The sequence below is a fragment of the Erpetoichthys calabaricus genome, chromosome 4, assembly GCF_900747795.2.
Source record: "Erpetoichthys calabaricus chromosome 4, fErpCal1.3, whole genome shotgun sequence".
In the NCBI taxonomy this organism is placed as follows: Eukaryota; Metazoa; Chordata; class Cladistia; order Polypteriformes; family Polypteridae; genus Erpetoichthys; species Erpetoichthys calabaricus.
This window is the reverse complement of record NC_041397.2, coordinates 119498448-119514728: the sequence shown is the minus strand read 5'-3', so window position 1 is coordinate 119514728 and position 16281 is coordinate 119498448. Positions and strand designations below refer to the sequence as shown.

General features: G+C 37.4%; 1 pseudogene; it reads right to left on the bottom strand.

Annotated features, from left to right (window-relative positions):
- Window positions 1-1856: 1856 nt before the first annotated feature.
- On the bottom strand, window positions 1857-2635 carry LOC114651129 (general transcription factor II-I repeat domain-containing protein 2A-like; annotated as a pseudogene).
- Window positions 2636-16281: the final 13646 nt, after the last annotated feature.

Below are 16281 nucleotides of genomic sequence, written 5' to 3'. Positions count from 1 at the left end.
TTCTTCTTAAGTTTGCATATGCTGGGTTTATGTCCAAATGTCTGTTAATGGCGTTTTCGTTTGATAACCAAGATTCAGCCAGCTCTCTGGCACTTTTAGTACTGGCCTTAAATCTTACTTGTACATTGTCCCAGTTAAATGTGTGCCCGTTTGAATTTGTATGTGTATAAATCAGTGATCGTGAGTCCTTCCTTCAGACAGCGTTGTGATGCTCCTGTATATGTGTTGTAATTCTTTTTGACGTTTGTCCTATGTATACTGCTGGGCAAGAACTGCATGGAATGCTATAGACTGCGTTTCGTGTTTCTGCTGTAGATTTCTCGAAGGCTTGTGTGCTATTTTGATGCCTGATTTGGACAGGAGATGTGCTGCACCTTCTGACACTCCGTGATGATAAAGAAGTGTGTGCCAGGTGGGATGGGGGGGGTCAGATTGGAGTCGATTGTTTGCTGGGTTCTCTGGCGTCTCTTGTGTAGGCATTGTTTAATGAATGTTTTGGAGTATCCGTTTGAAGTGAAAAGATGGAAAAGATACCGTCTTTCGTTCGTTTTTGTCTCCTTCCTATTACAATGGGTGTGAACTGTAATGAATAAAGTTTTAATACAGCTCCGTTTATGAGGGTAATTACTGGCTATATATAGTTATGTGTTAATCAGATCTGTAGTGGAAGTTCAATATATGGTTCTGTATCTCTCCCTGGCTGACCCCACGGAAGCCAGCAGGATTGTACCAAACTCCAACTCCCAGCATGCCCTGCGGGAATCTGTGATGCCACAGCCACCCAGGAGGGCTGCCCTCTAGTGTCCTGGGGAAGGCAGTGCAATGCGGGTGCTCTCTTCCACGTTCCTTCCATCCAACTGGCATCTCAGCCGGGTATTGGCCATGGTCTCCCAGGTCAAGATGAGTTCTTTCTTTCCTTCACTAAAGTGAGACAGAGACTCATGGCCTCTTCATTTGATGGAAGAGTTTTTTGCTATTTCATGATAAGCTATCTTTAAAAGTGAAGCTAAATCCAGTATCTTCTGCATTTACACAATAATCTTTAGTGTGTACTTTCATTGTCATGATAGGGGTAAGCAAGAGTGTGTGGTTTCAGCTATAGGCGCAAGTCAACAAACCATTTCTTAGGATGTACAGTATATGCGCTGTGTAACGAACAGAGATATAACAGTTGGGGGACCACAATGTAACTCATTTATTGTCTTATGGCAGGAATCAGAAAGCTGTTCAAAAAGTGTATTGAGCAGCATTGGCATGCCTTCCACACTCCTTCACAACAGACTGATGCCATGATGATGGTGTTACGGATTTTTAACTGTTGGAGGCATTAAGGCAGATAGACCCCCATGACCCTGTAGTTAGGATATAGCGGGTTGGATAATGGAGGGCCAAACAAATTCTGCCAACTGTTACATTACAGTAAACATGTTATACTTCTTTTTTTTCACCATAATAAAATTAATATAGACCACATATTCACAGATTTTGTTTAAATTACTGGACCATGTAAAATACACACACTATAGCATGCTTTCTAACACAATCTACAATTCTTGATTGCGTAAAACAAAAAATCTAAATAAGAAATACATTTTACCACATTAATCACTGATAAAGTATTTTACTGTCTCTGTACCTTTGACAACTTAGTGGGAAGAAATAAGTCTTTGATGTAGTGCACTGAAATGAGGTGTAATTCCTGATGTTGCTGTTCGCAGACAGCTGGACATCACTGAGAGAAGATCCATACCTGGATTTTTGAATTTCATTACTGAGAATGTCTGTTCACATATGCATGTTGATCCAAAGAGGACAAGCATTCTCTGAGCTAGTCTCAAGTGTGGGAAATTCTCCTTTTAAAAAGAATTGTAGAATGTCAATAATGGCACTGACTTGAAGTGTTCTGCTAGCAATGCATCAGACTGCAAGTCTATAACATCAAGTTGTACCTCACTGGGGGAATTGTCCACATTACCTGTAAAAGGAAAGGAGATGGGGAACATTTCAATTTCCAGCACTTTGAAGTCTTCACATCCCCTGGAAAGCTCACCATGTAGAGCCTGGAACATGGCTGCATATCTGTTAAGCTGATTCCCCCCTCTCAGTGTTGGAAAGTGTGTCAATGTGTTCCTCTTTACCAGTTGAGAGAGAAGCAGCAGCTTCCTCCTGAAGGCCTTGACTAGGTTGTGCATACCATGTGCAAAAACACCTTTGCCTTGCAATTTTGTATTCAGTTCATTCATAAGTGCAGTCACATCAAAAGCTAAAGCTAAATCTGATAGCCACTTAGTGTTGCTTAATTCAGGTATGGATTTTCCTTTCATTTGACAAAACTCCTGAATGTCTGATTTCAGATCCCAGACCTGTTTGAGCATTTTGCCCAAGTTTAGCCACCTGACAGCTGTGTGATAACCCAGATCAGTGTGATCAGTCTCATGCATCTTTAACAGTGTAACAAGCTGTCTGTGATTTAATTTCTTTGTCCTGATGAAATTTAAAGTTTTGATGACAACATCAACCACATGATTCATTTTCTAGCACTGATTTACATAGCACTTCTTGGTGAATAATACAATGTGAAAATATGCATATTTTGGACTAAGTTAATCTTGACCACTTCTTCCTGCATCATTTTTAAAAGTGTAGCATATTAACCTGTCAAATTAGGACAATCATCATGTCACACCAACTAACTTTTTCCACTGCAGTCCTAACTTTTGCATGCACATACTGACTTCAGTAAATAAATCCTTACCAGTTGTTGTCCCTTTCATTGACTGCATATAATCCAGTTTCTCTGCAATTTCAAAGTCTTTCGTTATTCATTTCACAAAAATCAGCAGCTGCACTTTGTCACGAACCTCACAACTCTCTTCCAAAGCCAAGGCAAAGAAGTCGACATTTCCCACTGTGCCTTTCAACTGTAATACCATATTCCCTGCAATTTCTTCAATCTATCTTGTAACCGTTCGCCGTGAGAGGGACAAATGTTTGGAAGCATCCTTCTTCTCTAGGTAGAGGATTTCCGCCAACTCGAATGAATACACTTTAACAAATTCTCCATCATAAAATGGTTTGCTTCTTTCGGCAATTTTTGTTAGCTAATTTATAGCTGCTTTTTGCTGTTCCTTCCTTTGCTGTATACAGCTTTGTAAAAAGAATTTTGCTGTTTTTGCATTTCAACTAACAATTACTCTGCAGTCCTCTCCTTTTCCTCTTCAGATAAATTTCTTCATTTTTCTGTTTACTTGGTCTTGAAGTGATGGCTCAAGTTGTTGTCTTTAAATGCAGCGATGTGCTCTTTGCATACCAAACAGATTGCTTTACCACTAACCTCTGTGAAAAAATACTTAGAAGTCCCAGATTTGTTGAATGATCTGTTTTCCACATCAACTTTTAATTTCTTACTGCTCCTTTTTGTTGTGTCTGCACAAAATGCAGATTAACAACAGGTGTCATCTTCCATTATTCAATATAACATGAACAATTTCTGTATCAACCCTTTTCCTCTTTTATACCGCATCCTTTCTGATGCAGTCTCCCTCAGTTTCACACACATAGCAGTTTTGATCTGCATCTGCACAGTCACATCCAGCTGTGATGTAGTCTTACATACCCAGGCAATTACTTGCCATCCACACCTTCCATGGGCCAGACAGAACCAGACCATGGGCCGCATTTAGCCCACAGGTCATACAATGCCCAGATCTTCATTAAGGGGTGGTGTTAGACACAGTGCAGTGGCATGATCAGAATTCTGGTTCGAGGTTGGCTTCTCATTGGCAGGAGACAGAAGAGGCAAGCGTGAGAAGTAGTGCTACATTTAAATCCTTCACCGGGGTTGCCGCTAAACTCGTCCCTGTAACATTCACATGACAGCCCCCTATAAAATGCAGTCAAGTATGGAATATTCAACACATTTCTTTTATTACTCTGCTACTTTGTATATTTGTCTAATGGTAATAATCTTACACAGGTATCCTCCTGAGCTGGAGCTGTATGTACACATACAGTAAACTGCTCCATTTGTCTTTAATACAGTTGTATATTCTATATATTTGAACTGGTGTTGACATCTTTCCTATAATCCTATAATAATTTGTAAAGTACAATTTTAAGCATTTTATAAGGACAAAAAGCATTCAATTTTCTGAAATTCAAGTCTTTATTTGTGAAAGATTGAAAAGTAAATTACATGAATTGCTCAGAAGTATGCTGCGTAAATCTTAATAACAAACAAAAGAGAGAAATAACATGGTAGCACAACAGTCAGTATTAATAGTTCACAAGCCTTTGTCATCCCATTAATTCCTCCAAAACTACATGGCCTCATTACACTTAATGACATCATTCTAAACAAATACCTCCACTCATCTACTCAGTCTTACAGCCAGACCCTGTGGCATTAACTTTTGTGTTTTAACATCTATCACAAAACCAGTGTCATAAGCGAAAAATTAATTCATAGGACTTCATAAAACAGAGCTCCTCTGATAAAGCAATCCAGCAACACCTTGTTGCTTTCACAACTGAGAAATATTTGATTTGTGGATTTCCCTAACCAAAATGAAAAAAAAAAATCTTTTGTTTTCTTTTCTTTTACTTTTTAGAAGAGCCACCACTCCTACTTTTGTCCACTAGCAAAGAAGCATCTAGAAAGCCACATGCGAGTATTGCAAAGGTGCCCACATTTGAGCATTAGTAAATTTTAAAAAATGTGATATTATATTATATGCTCACCACATACTGTGATGAATGTAATTAATTAGAAAGTATTACAAGAAACCAAAAAATGTTAGAAACAAAAAACATTTCTGGATGAAACCTTTCTGGCATCACTCACTGTCCTAAAATGAGCATCTTCAGAATTATTCAGTTTGATTGTTTGAAATCCAGACAATCTTCTGCACTGTTGTCCTTGACACCTTTGTATGTTTAATTGAGAAATTATATATTTGTGAGCATTAATGTTTTTCTCAAAATTAACATTTTTATTGTATTATTTATAATTGGAGATATGGGAATTATTTTGTATGTAGCCACCAGCATTTATTTCAGTCTATTTAATAATTGCAGATATGTTTGTAATAAGAAGTGAAGCAAAATTACACATTTTATTGGCTAACTGAACAGATTATAATATGCAAGCTGTCGAGGCAGCTCAGGCCCCTTCTTCAGGCAAGTTGTAGATATAAAATCTGGAATATACAGATAGAAAAACAGAAATATTTTTGTAATATATTTTGATTTAATTTGCTGTTTATGCTAAATAGAAATGAAAATGAATGTTCTACGTATTTTTAATGAATATTTGATACTAGATGGTACCAGGAATTGCTGCCACACAACTCCAGAGTCCTGAAATCTCAGACTGACTACTTACTGTCTGTGGAGTTTGCATTTTCTTCAAATGTCTCCATGGGTTTTTCTATGTGTACTCCGATTTTTGCTCCACATGCCATATAACTTAAATGTTAAGTGAGTTGAAACTTAAACTAACCTGTTGAGTGTATTATGCAATGTAGGAGTAGCCTGCAAGTGAACTGGTTCCAACCCTAAGACACTAAAACCGTTTAAGTAGATTTGGGCATGGGTATATCCATATTTGAATTAGCTTAAAGGTTATACAATGCAGTGGTAAAGAACATTTCACATTGCATAAATACTTATAATATACTGGACATAATACTTTAACATAATTGTAATAGGATGATATAGTAGTAATGCATTATAGTCCATTTAAACAGTCTTGGAAAAACTACAAGTTTAGAGTTACAGCATTGCTTTGAAATCACTTTGCATTTCTTGCACTTTGCAATTTCTGGTAGAATATAACTTATTTTTTATCTGTAATACACATCATTATAATTCTATTGTCATATTGAAGCTAAATAGAACCACATTTCATTTCACATATTTTTGCAATATAAAAATTGTCCACCATCATCACTTTCTGAAAAACAGTGGTATATTGAATCACATATGTGTATGGTTTTGAACTGTTATTTTTTACAATAGCATTATACATTAATCAGCAATGGGAAATTGTGTTCTAAAGTGGAGCATTTTATATAAATTAAAAAATATGTTAAGCCTGACAATTTCTCAAATATTAATCAGTGCATCTTTATATGTGCATACATGAAGAAACTTCAAACCCCATCCAGTTGCTACCCTGAAACAACCATATATGAACCATTCTAAAAAATCATGTACATATATAATGAGCAGGATTACCTGTAAAGTGAGACAATTGAGACAAGATAAGAGAGGCAAAAAGCAAAAACTCTGGACATTGAGAGAGGCATGCAGATAACCTTTAAAAGGAGGGGTAAACATGGGTGTCACCAACAAGCACAAATACTGTATACTGAATAGCAACATGTTACTGCTGCTGTGAATGTAGTGAGCTCTACAAGTCACACTGTCTGAAATTAAAAAAAATGGTCTGACCTCAAAGTAGAGAAGAAGAAGCAGATTGTTCATCGTCAGCAGAGTGTGATTGCAATGGTAGGAGGAAAAAAGCCATCTACACTAATTTCAATCTGTGAATGGTATCTGTAATAATTTTTTCCATATTATGCTATGTCACAACATGCACATGGGAGGCAACTTAAGAGCTCCAGTGAACGTAATTACCTAACAAGCCAGGGGTTGTCACTATTTTCTGATCCTTTCTCTCTTTTTCCCCTCTGCAGACAGGGTGATTGTCGGCCCTTCCATCACTGACGTCATCTCTGGTGTCTATCTTCCTGGACCCACCACTTCCTACTATCTTCCTTTATAACATGGAAAAACAGTTACATATTTAGGTTCTGTTTGGACTTGTGTCTGTAAAGACATTTCCACAGCTTATTGTGTATTTATTTACACAAAAAAAACTTAAATTACACAGGGTTACCAAGGTGGTGCCCCAACTCTTTATAGGTGTTCTTTGTGTTGTTTTACAGAAGTAATACAATATGCCAGATACATACAGATAACACAACTGCAGAATCAGGTAAAATACTTAATGTATGCCTTAGAGTGAAATACACTAGTGCAATATATATAGCTGTCAGCAGTGGGGTCATCTGGCTCTGTATGAACAAGGTCAGTGGTGGAAGATTATGTGCCACGTTATTTAGCACAGCACATATAATCACAATGTTGCAGACCTGGTTGGTAGAGCAGCTTTCTCTTGATGCATCCAAACACCACCTCCTGCACTGGAGGAGTCCTGAGGTGTGCTCCATGACTGAGTGCACAAGAAAATGCCCAGGATTATATTGTACCTAACTAATGTGTTTGTTGGGGAGTTTGGGTTTGGGGCTATTGAGAAAATTGACAAACTAAAGCTGTCAAGAAAACTTATATACTAATATCCTTTGTCTTGACATACTAAAATCCTTATTCTTAGCAAAAGAAATGTCATGTTGTCCGAGTACCTTTTTCTACTTGTGGCAAACACATTCAGATGTCTATGGTGATTTTAACATTGTAGTTAACAACATAATAGTTATCTATGAATTTTGAAACTCTGAACCTATATACTCATTTTGTTGCCTACAAACTGTGAAATGCCATTCAGCTCTTTATGCCATTAGTCAGAGCTTGTTAGAATCAGTTACATTCTGTCATTCCATATTTGATTTCATACTGATTCCACCTGTTAATTTGTACTAATCAAGCAGGATGAGCAGAATGCCCTCATCTTCATTCACAAAGTTCAACTCAGTTAAATGTCTGCTGTCAGACCTATTTGTTTTGGACCACTTATTCCTAGTTATACTGTCAATCCAGGCAAAAAACACAAAGGAACACTACATTTGTCAGGACTGCAAAATTCCTCAGAGGAATGTTTTACTGCCATAAAAGCTCAATCAAGTGGTGTTCTTTCAAGAATAATGCTGTGAAAAGCTGAGATTTGTTATATTTCACTGTTAAGCTACAATAGGAGTATAAATGAAAACAGCGTAACAAAAGAAAATAGGATTGAACAGACGAATTCTGCCTGTTTGAAAATGAAAAGCAGCATAAATAAAAAAAAAAATCATTACATTTCATTTCATTGTAATCTAGTTTCTTTATTACTGTCTTTTTCTGAACTATATACCCATAATTCTAGCATTTAGGCTATTCTTTCCTAATGCTGAAATTTGACAGAATATAGAACGCTTTGATGGCTGAAACATCCATTTAGGAGAATCTACTTATATGATTTCTACTTGAGTTCTTGTAGTTTCTTGATAACAGAATTGTACCCCAATTGTATCTTCTCACCCAGCTGAAATAACTTTTAAGACATTTCAAAAATGGGATGTATTGTAAAATATAGAGCATATAATGGAAGCATAATGAAGGAACCATTCAAATTTTGAAAACATGACAACGAAAGAAACACCACTGTCCCATTGAACCTCCCAAGACAGTTCTTTCTCTCACTTTCTCTCAATTTCTTACTTGATCATTGAAGATGTATTTTCTCCATAGTGTTTTCTTTACTCCAAACTCAGTTTGTGACCAGTTTTTGATCCTATTATAGTGTTACTTCTGGTTTAAGTCCTGATTAACTTTAGAGTCAAGATTAACTCTATACATGTTTCAAGTCCAACAAACTAGAGCCGTTCTTAACAGCACTAGTGTTATTGTACTGTGCAAAACTCAGCCTTAAAAATGCTTAGCTCAAGTGGTAGCTCCTGGGCTATTCAACTTTATAATGCAAACCACATTATTCACTGTGACAGTTTCTCTTTGAGTGACAGAGATATTACTGAGCGAATAATACAAGCGATCAAGCAATGAAAATATTGCCAAAGTCAATTCATGTTTCAAAGCCATCAAACAAGCCAAAAACACTTTTATTTTGCAAAGACTCCCCTTTGTTTAAAAGTTTGCTGCATAGGTTATGTGCACTATCATCTTCTATGGTGGCAGTGTGATGACATCACCTATTACTAGCAATGAGTGAAACAGCAGAGTTTTGTTTCACATACAGTTTAGGGAAACTGCCCCTAAAATTTACTTTGCAATTGCGAAACTGCAACACTGACTAAAATTATTTTTTTTGGATTGAAAAGCAAGGAATATATGACTTTCTAAGGGTTATTCCGCACCCAAAACCAATGTTTCTTTCCTTAGCCACCCTACAACACCACCTAGATGTTCCATAGCTCTTATTATTCACCTCTACACAATTTCGGCTGACACTTGCACTGTCTGCCTAAGCTTTCACTCTGCTGCTTGCACCTCGCAATGCTTATTTGGGTCAGCACTAAACACCATCTACACCCATTTTTCCCAACTCTTTAAGTCAATCTAACTCACCAGCAACAACATACCCAAGCCAGTTTTAGCAGTGGAGAAGTGCTTGCAACTACATGCTCTCTAGCTTCACTCCACACTTTCAGTTTTCTGGACCAATAATAAACTGTGTCGTGCTTTGGCACAGAAAGGAAAGGTTAGAAATGAGTCACTTCTCTTTCTCTACTAGTCACGGGCCAGGTGACGACCAACAGTGTTGTTGGTATAAACAATGTGGTGGCACCCATTAAAATCAAAGTAAAAAATGGCATAATCCATGGGAAAAAAATCAAAATAGCAACATGATTTCACAATTAAAATACCTTTAAAATAAATCAAAAATTTTACTAACAGTACATTTTTAATAAAAGAGAATACAAAATGATCAAGAATGATCCTAATTAGATCCTGGAATTATGGACCTTTCCTTGAAGCACACTAGGTAAGTTGCAGTATTATACTGCCAACACTGCAAAGCCTTATATGTCTCCTGACAATCCTCAGAGATTTTCTTTCTTGTGTGCAGCTCATGGTGATAGAGCTACCTCTGTACATCCTCACATCCCTTACACCCTTAAGCTTGTGTAGAATTTCCTCAAGCTATATTCTTCCTTTCTGCATACTGTAGACCAAGTAGTGACTCATGGATGTAATCTTAAGATTGTGATTTTAACTGCTTATTTGTAACTCGGAACATCATTCTTCCATCTAAACACTTTTAATGCAATTATTCTGAACATTTGTGTTCTATATTTAAAACTATTAAATTCAAATTAGATTGTTAATTTATTGACTACTATCAAATTCTTACAAATATCTTTTTGCTTTCTTATACACTAGTTCCATTCCTAGTAGATTTAAGACCCACATGGTTTATACATGTCCACCTTACATGAACTTGACCTCAATCCAGTTTAATAGTCCGACAATGCCATCAAAAGGATATTGCAGAAATTCTGGGTGTAACTGTAACAATTTAAAATTACATATTTTATATTTATGTGTTTATTGATAAAGAAATCAATGCATGCCATGGCCATTTGCCAGTTATTTAGGTCATGACAGAAGCACAGTATTTTGTTAGTTACAGTATATTAAACGTCTGCCTATAAACTAGTGCATGGCATATGGGAGGTTCTTATAACCCCCATAAAACGAATTGAATTGGTAAATCCTAACTATTTCTTGTCCCTCTGACCATAGATTAGTCTCAGTTAGTGACCTGCCTTGCCATAGGTAAGGAATGCATGGCACACGGTTTGAAGCCGTGCCTTAACATGCTCAGTTGTATGTGCAGAGCTGTATGTTTAGAACGTACTGAATGTGAAGTAGAGCATAGAGAAATAACTCATCCTTAAGTATAGAAACAATTGAAGTTTGACAAAAAGAAACATTTTTCCTTTTTATTGCCTTTACTTCTACATGTGCAATGACTATTCTCTATTCTTGTGTGGACTTTGCTTTAAATTTTCACTAAACATTTTTAAAACTAATCTTATTTCGACTGAGAGATTTCCTTTGGTATGCATTTGACCCATGCTTGATCCTGCCTTACTTACCAGCAGCTACAATGCATCTTAAAGTGCAAAGACTACGCAGTTCTCTAAAATGATTATCTAAAATTAAAACATTAGAACAATCTAGATGAGAATGGGCCATTCAGCTGAACAAAGCTCTCCAGTTCTGTCCACTTTATACTTCTAAAAATAAGTGTAGTTCTGAAAGTCCCTAAAGTCCCATACTACCTGGTAGATTATTCCAAGTGTCTGTGGTTCCCTGTGTAAAGACAACTTTTTAATGTTTGTGCAAAATTTACTCTTAAGTTTCCAACTATGTCCCTGTGTTTTTGATAAACTCATTTTAAAATAACAGTATGTACTAATTCCCTTCATAATTTTAAACACTTCAATCATGTCACCTCTTAATCTTCTTTTGCTTAAACTGTATAGGCTCATCTCCTTTAATCCTTCCTCATAATTCAACCCCTGTAGTCCTGGAATCAGCCTAGTTGCTCTTCTCTGGACCTTTTCTAGTGCTGCTATGTCCTTTTTGTAGCCTGGAGACCAAATCTGCACACAGTACTCCAGATGAGGCCTCACCAGTGCATTATAAAGTTTGAGCATAACCTTCTTGGACTTGTACTCCACACATCGTGCTATATAACCTAACATTCTGTTCACTTTCTTAATGTCTTCAAAACACTGTCAGAAAGTTGATAGCTTAGAGTCTACTATGACTCCTAAATCTTTCTCATAAGGTGTACTCTTGATTTTCTGAACGCCCATTGTGTATTCAAAACTAACATTTTCACTTCCTATGTGTAATACTTTATATTTACTGACATTAAATTCCTTTTGCCACAAATCTGCCCAAGCCTGTATGCTATCCAAGTCCTTCTGTAATGATGTAACGGATTCCAAATTATCTGTTAATCCACCTAACTTGGTATCATCTGCAAACTTAACCAGCTTGTTACTTATATTCCTATCTAAATCATTAATATATATTAAAAATAGCAGCAGCCCTATTACTGACACCTGTGGAACACCACTCTTAACATCAGCCAATTCTGATGAGGTTCCTCGCACCATCATCCTCTGCTTACTGTGTCTGAGCCAATTCTCCACCCATCTAAAAACATCACCCTGAACTCTCACTTCTTTTAGTTTGATGCCCAACCTCTCATGTGGCACCTTATCAAATGGTTCCTGAAAGTCAAGATAAATAATAATAATTGGATGATATTTGCCATTTTCCAGTCCTTTGGAATCTCTCCAGTGCACAGTGACTTCCTAAAAATATACGTCAAAGGTTTATACAGTATATGTACTCACAAGCTTCCTTAAGAACTCGATGATAAATATTATCTGGTCCTGGTGATTTGTTTGATTTCAGCTTATTTAATCTGAGCAGTACTTCTCCCACTACAATTTCCAAATCCCTAAGTACCTCCTTAGTAGTCCCGTTTACCTCTGGGAGGTTATCCACTTGCTTACTTGTGAACACCTCAGAAAAATGTAAGTTTAGGGCAGCTGCTATTTCATTGTCTGTATCTTTTAATTCCCCTTTATTATTTCTGATGCACTTCACCTCCTTCTTGACTGTTCTTTTACTACTAAAATAATGAAAGAATCTCTTAGGGTCTTCTTTCGCCTTATCTGCTATATTCCTCTCCAACTGTCTGTTAGCCTCCCTGATATCCTTCTTTATGGTTGCTCTCATGTTCTCATATGATTCACTTTGCAGTCATTTGTCTTATATGCCTTATAAAGCTGTTTTTTTTCCTTTGCAGATTCTTTTTTAAATCTTTATTAATCCATTGTGGAGTTTTTTTTAAAATTTCCTATTACAGTAATTCCAAATTTAGGTATGTATCTGTCCTGCATTATATGTTGTGGTGGGCGGCAGGAGGCAGTATCCAGTTGGGATGCCTGGAAGGACCGGGAAAGGGAGTACGCCTCCTCCGGACCACGAGAGAGCAGCTGCACTGGTTGGTATGGGGACCACAGGAACAGAGCATGGAAGCTCAACTCTATAGTGGCCCGTGGTCACCGCCAGAAGGCGCCCAGATGTCTAAGAAGCACTGGACGCCTGGAGTGCCTCTGGGTGCTCGTGCAGCACTTCCGCCACTCCAGGAAGTGCCGCAGGAAGCTCATCCGGAGTTACATGGAGCATGTCCAGGTGGACTTAAAAGGGGCCGCCTCCCTCCATTCGTCAGCTGGAGTCGGGTGGAAGAGGACAGAGCTAGGAAGGAGAGGAGTGGAGGCGGTGAAGAGAGGCATTGAAAGAGGCACGAACTGAGGGTGTATGGTGCAGGGGCAGCGGGTTGTGTGTGGGTATTGTAAATAGTGGAAAATGTATAATAAACGTGCGTGTGTGTTTGAACCATTGGTGTCTGCCTGTCTATGCCGGGGCGGGTCTCCACAATGTAAAACATTTTTAAACTTTTCCTACTGCTCCTCGACTGTCTCCACACTTAAAAGCTTAGACTCTGTTGCCTCTGCCCTACCAAAGTTCAACTTAACAATTTTAGTCTTTGCATCTGTACTCTTACAAAATACTGAGAATTGTATTATATTATGGTCACTTGACCCTAGTAGTTCAATCACCTCTACATCCTCAATTCTATCTTGATTATTAGAAAATACTAAATCCAGACAAGCTTCACCCCGTGTTGGTGCTTTAACATACTGCATTAAAAAACAGTCACTGATTACTTCTAAAAACTCCTGTTCTTGAGCTCCTCCATTTACAAGGTTATCTCTGTTAATATTTGGATAGTTAAAGTCCCCCGTGACTATAATATCTCCCTGTAAACTTGCCTTTTTGATATTACTAAAAAGATGTGTGTTGAAATTACTATCTGAATTGGAAGGTCTATAACACACTCCTAAAATAAGACCTCTTTCCCTAATATTTTTCAGCCGAAGCCACATGTCTTCACTAAGATGGGACTCATCATCCAACTGAAGAGGACTTACATTTAAATTCTGTTTGGTATAAACAGCAACCCCACCTCTTTTTCTGTTCTGTCTATCCTTCCTAAAAAATGTGTATCCCTCTATGGTACACTCATCCCCATCTTTGTTATTTAGCCAGGTTTCCATTATTTCTATTATATCATAATTATGCTCTGCAACATACAGCTCCAACTCACTTACCTTATTTTTGATACTTCTAGCATTAAGACAAGGTATTTTTAATGTGTTATTCCTTCTACATTTAAATGTTTGCTTAGAATTTACATTACTATGCATTTTTGTTTCTACACCATTTGTTCCTCCATGTATAGATCTAAACCTGAACCGTCCTAAACTACCTGCACCTCCATTCCCTAGTTTAAACAATCCTTGCCTAGCCTACTCATACGCCTCCCCAATACATTGGTGCCCCTCCAGTTCAGATGTAACCCATTGCGGCAGAACAGGTACCATCTGTTCCAAAAGGAGCCCCAATGCCCCATAAACCTATACCCTTCTACGCTGCACCAAGATCTGAGCCATGCGTTAAGCCTTCTAATCTCCTCAATCTTACCTGGACTGGCGCGTGGCACAGGCAGAACTTCAGAGAAGACTACCTTGTCAGTTCTGCTCCTCAGCTTGGCACCTAACTCTTTGAATTTGGATTGCAGAACCGACAGACTACCCTTATGTATGTCATTTGTTCCAACATGGACAATGACAACTGGATACACCCCAGCTCTGGGGAGGTCCCCCACCTGTGCACCCAGAAGACAACACACCATGCAAGATTGTCTGTCTCTGGAGCATACATGTAACATGTGCACAGTGTTGTTATGACTGTGCATTCATTTTGAGTAACAAGAGTCTGTCAGCAACAAAATGAAATGAAAAATATAAACTGCCAAAAATGCATAAACACAGCACAAGACTGTTGAACTTGAAAGTAATGCAGAACACCAATTAACCACACCCTGATTTAATGAGGTTCTGTATTATCTGAAGCAAACCTGTAAGTGTAATACAATACTTTTTTATAATGCATAAAAGCTATGCCTTGAATACTGTACAAAGCATGTAAATACTTTACCTTTAAGATCAACTGTACTGAACAAGCAGTTGAAGAATGTGGGTATGAGTCACTGCCCCTTCCCAACTGCCCTTCTTGCCAGTATTGTCAGTGTGTCACCAGCGTTGAGCTTGTACACATGCTTTGTTTTGCTCACTTAGGATTTTTGTGTTTATATGACAATAAGGACTACACAGATAATCCACACAATGTTTCTGATACAGGCAGTCTAAATGCCTTCATAACAGTATGTTTGTATACAGAACAGCTGGAAGACACTACACCTGCCAACAAATTGATGCTGAGGCAACTCGGGAACATTTGTACAAAGAAGCCACAAACATTAAATTCACTAAGGTATGAAAAGAGACTTAAAAATGGTACTACACCACATAAATTCTATCTATCTATCTAAATTTGCATAATATTTTATATCTGTAATTTTTATTCTGAAATGACCATGGCCAGTCATTTTATGCAAGTTTTCGGTTTTCCAAGATACAGTAGCATAAGATAATCAAGGTTCTAACATATCTAAAATAGCTTATGTTCTTATAAGCTATCTTATAATGTAAATGTTAAAACGTTCTTTCTTGTTGTCCACTTTTATTGGAGATATATGCTCCCTGTTCAGCTGCCATGTTTAAGTGCTATGGGCTTGCTGTGTTTCATGTCGTACATTTTCTTTCCATAAAATTTATCATTAACAGTACATAGTTATCTGCCTTAGTTGTCTCTTGTCTCAAAAACACTATCTTTAAAAGACAGGTTGCTTTAAAAGAGTGAACCCCACCTAGGTCCATCAGTAATCAGGCTTGGCCCCAACAGTGGTGTCTCTGTTTTGGCTAAGGTTCTCTTTATTTTTGTTAGAACCTTCATAAAGAGTTCAGCTTTGTGTGACTGAAATACTGAAATAATACAGCTGCCAACAAAATATTTTTGGGAGTATACATTTACTCAGAATTTCATGTCAATATATTGTGTTCATAAGAATTAGTTTTGAGTTTTTTGGGAGTTTTTTTTTTCCAGTGCCTCCTGACTCACTTGTATGAGAACTGCCACATACCATTCAATGTGTCTTGATGTCTAGCTATGTAGGATGTCAAGCTTTGTGGCCCTGTAGACCTGATTTGCCTAATTTGCAGGCCATTTCTGAACCATATTTTGAGCAGGAAATTACATGCTTATGATAAAGAATAAACAAATATGTGTCTTTAGCAAAAATAATCAGAAGGACTTGAAGTTGTGCATGCTCCATTAACCAATCACAGGGGATCATCCCCTAATGAGAAACAAGGTGTCAAAGTTACTCCTTTTGACAAAACATTGAACAAAGGGGATCGTTTTATGATATTTCAAGGTTGCTGATCATGAATATGATTTGATAATAAAAATACATTTCCATATTTGACTTTTTACTAGTGGTCCTAGCAATCTAAGAGCCACTCCCAGCTGGATAAAAATAACACT